At 58.1% G+C, this 4,458-nt stretch overlaps 1 pseudogene; it reads left to right on the forward strand.

The window, feature by feature from the left end:
* The first annotated feature begins 2,521 nt into the window (after positions 1-2,521).
* On the forward strand, positions 2,522-3,765 carry LOC116836826 (acetylcholinesterase pseudogene; annotated as a pseudogene).
* The last annotated feature ends 693 nt before the right edge of the window (positions 3,766-4,458 follow it).

Genomic DNA, 4,458 nt, shown 5'->3' on the forward strand with positions numbered 1-4,458 from the left:
TCATACCCTACTCCCTGAATGAATTTACACCTAGCAAAATTAATTATGTAACAGACAGAAATAATCAAAGAACCAGACAGAGCTCATCCAAACACAAGGGAAGTGGAGATCATAAAGATAAAATGATAAAGAAATGAAGATTTCACAACCACAGCTATTGATAAGTGGTTTCTTGCCAAACAGGATGCTATCAAAGAAAGTTTTCTTTTAACCATCTTAACAGCTGTTTCTTTATCTGGCAATAGTAGGTGCCGGTAGGATGGGGTCTCCTTAGCAACCTGATGTTACATCGTTTTAATGTAATTTAGATGGAATGTGAGGATGTGACTTCCTGCTTCTCCGCTGCTTGTTTAATCTGCCTGCAAATGAAGGCTTCAGGCCTTGCAATATGGCTTATCCTTATCCTTCCAGGGCTTTTCTCCTTAGGCAGGGCTGGGGTCCTCTCATGTGGTGGTGCTGCGGCGCTGCAGGTGGGAAGTTGAAAGAATAGAGACAGGGTAGGAGCAGGGGGCAGAAAGCAACAGAGCAAGGGAAGAGAAAACCATACAGGAGCTTACGTGGCGTTGTGGTGCTGGATGTCTTAGTAACCCTAATACTCGGTTCCCTCTGGGGACGAAAATCCCTTAATCTGTTTTGCTGCCGGGGTCCTGGAAGCTGAGATAAGGGGAGCTGGCCAGGTGGGGGTGGATATATGAGCTGGGGGACGAGAATGATTCTTTTATTTTTTTCAAAGTCTCTTTTTTAAGCAGCCCCCCAAAAAGGGGACGGGGAGCAGAAGGTTGGGGAGTTGCTGCTCTGGGCACACTTGGGACAGCTTTCCCCCCTTTCGGAGCGATGGGCTCAGCTCTCTGCCTGCCCCAGCATGTAGCTGAAATGTGTTGTGGGGAGCTCAGCAGAGCCCATGGGATCCTATATTGAACAGAGCTGAACAGACTGCTGGATGATGGGCGGGGCACCCTCCTGGCACCTTGAGAGGGTGGAGGTAGGTTGGTGGGTGGGGCTCAATTTGTGCACAGGGCTAATGAACATCTTCACCTACCTTGTCTTTTTCCATTTCAAGCTCAAGACAAGGCTGGAACCCTGACCCCTCAAGTATAAAGTGTCCTGCCCCGTCCCACCAAAGGGGGCTTCCCTTCTGGCACCACCAAAATCCAGCTGTGGATTGAACTGGCGATGGGATTCCCCCTTCCCCTCCTGTTACCCCGCACCCTAGAGCCAGCTGCACCTCAGATGCGGCAAGCGAGCCCAAAGCAGCTGTGCTGTGTGGCTGGGCCCCAGCTGCCCCATCTCAGAGGCGGCTGCATTTCACAGTGAGCCCGGGACCCTGCTACCGTATCCCAGAGGTGCCAAACTGGGTCTCTGAGCTCATGGACCCTGCCCCAGGATCCTTCCAGCCACCTTGAACCTGGGCCGTGTGTGTGCACAGCCCAGCGAGCTTGCTGCTGCCAGGGTAAATAAACTCAAGTGGCTGCGCCCTGGCTGGTGCTCTCAGTGCCGGAGACGAGAGCTGCTTGGCTCCAGCATCAGCAGATCCCCCCTCGCGCTGAGCTGGGAGCTGCAGTAGGATCCACAGAGCCGTGCCTGCAGCAGGTGAGTCTGTGTAGCTGAGGTGGGACGGGGGGTCTCTCGGGCTCCATGATGGGCACAGAGTGGTGAAGGGGTGACTGGTGTCAGGGGAACTTGGCTGGTAGATTCCCAGCTAATACCCCTTCCACAGACCCCCATGCTGAGAGTTGGGGATGGAACCCAGGAGTTCTGACGCCCAGCCCCCCTTGTCTCTGACCTCCCAGACCCCACTCCCTTCCCCAAGCTGGGGAGAGAACCCAGGAGTCCTGACTTCCAGGCCCCCCCGCCAACATCTAGACCCCACTGCCCTCACCATGCTGGGAAGAGAACCCAGGAGTCCTGACTCCAGCCCCCTCTGTTCTAACCCATTAGACCTCACTCCCCCCCCCCCCGCCCCCAAAGCTGGGGCTAGAACCCAGGAGTCCTATCAATCAGGACTCCTGGGTTCTCTCCCCAGCTCTGGGAAGGGAGTGGGGTATAGTGGATTAGCATGTGAAGGGGGAGCTGGGACATCTGGGTTCTCTCTCCAGCTCTGGGAGGGGAGCATGTGGATTTTTGTCCCAGCCTTTCAGCATTTCCCCCTGGCATTAAGGGGCCTCTTGTTACAGAGGGAAATGGGCAAAGGGCAAAGCGCAGTGATACAGCTCTGAGAGCTCAGCGGAGAGCTGGAGCCCGGAGCAGGGTGGAGGTGACTGACCGGACACTGCTTACTGAAGGGGGGCCAGGCTTCCTGCTCTCATGGGGGTTTAAATAGGTTGGGCTGCAGCAGAGCAACTCCCTCAGCAGGGGAAGGGCCCCATATCCCACCCCCCCACTCCCCATGCCAGCCACCTCCCCTCCCCCATGACCTGGGGTTGGATTGGAACCAGCGCCCCTTAGAGGGGAAACGTGCCAGTTCCTTGTAATTCCCTCTTGGGGCGGGGGGAGGGGGGGCGGTTCCCTTCCAGCTGCCATGATGCTGGGACTCCTCCCTGCATTCCCCGGCCTGCTCCTCCTCTCCCTGCTGGGCCCTGGCTCTGGCTCCGATGATGACGGCACCGTGGTGCTCACCACCAGCGGCCCCATCCGGGGCAAGCGCCTCCAGGCCAGCTCTGGCACAGTGACGGCCTTCCTGGGCATCCCCTATGCCGAGCCCCCCGTGGGGGCCTTGCACTTCCAGAAGCCACTTCCCCACCAGCCCTGGAGCGAAGTCCTGGAGACCACCAGGTTCGGCAAGCCCTGGCAGCAGGCTCCGTTTCCTAGTCACCCCGATGCCTATATGTGGGCCCCCAAAATGCCGCAGTCTGAGGACTGCCTCTTCCTCAACATCTGGGTGCTCCATCCCTGGCCCCCTGCACCTGCCCCCATCCTTGTCTGGATCCATGCCGGGGAGTTCTTTATAGGTGCAGCCTCCGTGGAGCTCCAAGATGGGCGTTTCTTAGCTGCCACGGAGAATGTGATCGTGGCCTCCATGAACTACCGGCTGGGGGTGCTGGGCTTCCTATTCCTGCCCCCAGCTGCCCTGGGGAACGCCGGGCTGTGGGACCAGCGCCTGGCTCTGCGCTGGCTGCGGGACAATGCAGCCGCCTCCACCTCTCCCTTGGCCTGGTGTAGCCCAAAAGTAGCCAAGAAGATAGGCCGGGCACTGGGCCATGACCTAGGCTGCACTGATTTCAATGACACCGCCCTGGTGAGCTGCCTATAGGCGAAGGAGCTGGGAGACGTTGGGACACGCATTATGCCCATGTCTGTGTTCGTGCCGACTGTTGATGGGGATTTCCTCACTGATGAGCCACCGAGACTCCTCGAGGCGGGGCACAGCCAGCCATACCCCTCCTGGCCGGCATCACGGCCAACGAAGGCTCCTACATCATCATCGGTGGGACTAGGTGGTGCTCCCTCCCTTCCTCCCCGGGGGCTGGCTTAGACCCACCGTGCCCACCACACATTCCTCCATGCCCCACAGTTTGGGGACCACTGCACTAGACCCCACTCCCCTAGAGGCAAGGATAGAACCCAGGAGTCCTGACTCCCAGCCCCACCCCCATTTTATCTGACTATATTGTCCCAAGGGTCTCCAGCTGGGTAGAACTGTACAACCCCAGAACAAGTTTATTAATCACAGCGAATCGGTGAACGTGGGCAGGTTTCACACTGGGAGCATCAGTGGAGGAAGAGTGGATGGAAGGGGGGGAGATCAGGAGGAGGAAAGACAGATGAAGGAAAAGGAAGAGAGAGAGATGAATGAAGAGAAGGATGACAGGTGGGAAGAAAGGAGAGGGGAAGGCAGAAGGGAAGGAGGCGGAGGCAGGATGGGGAGAGAGGGATGGGGACCAGGCAGGGACAGAGGAGGGTGGCAGGCTGGACTCAGTGCCCTCCCTTGCCAGGGGGAAGCGGGGCCCATTTGTTGCAAAAGGAGGCATGGGAGCAGCAGGTGACGTTGATGTGGTACTCGGGGACCATCAGCTCCTTCACCATCCCGCAGCGGCTGGGATTCACGATGCAGCCCTGGAGGAGGAACTGCACCTCGCCTCCTGCAGGGGGAGACAGAGAGGCAGAGCTCAGAACCACGCCTCTCGAACACGCCACCCCAAAACCCAGTGCATGGATGGGATCAGAAACCAGGCCACCCTGACCCCAGGCCGCTTAGCTGTTCCTTCACTGGCCGAAAGCTCCCCTGGCTCATGGGATGTTGATACAGCCAGGACTCCTGGGTTCTTTTCCCAGATCTAGGAGGGAAGTGGGGGTCAATTGGTTAGAGCAGGTGGGGACTGGGCATCAGGATTCCTGGGTTCTATCCCCAGTTCTGGGAAGGGAGTGGGGTCTGGTGGGTTAGAGCTTGGTGGGGTGGTGGGAGTGGGAGGGGGCTGGGAGCCCACATTGCAGTTCTGAGCCTGACCACAAGGGGTCAGG

This window comes from Chelonoidis abingdonii, chromosome 12 (assembly GCF_003597395.2).
Source record: "Chelonoidis abingdonii isolate Lonesome George chromosome 12, CheloAbing_2.0, whole genome shotgun sequence".
NCBI classification, from domain to species: domain Eukaryota; kingdom Metazoa; phylum Chordata; order Testudines; family Testudinidae; genus Chelonoidis; species Chelonoidis abingdonii.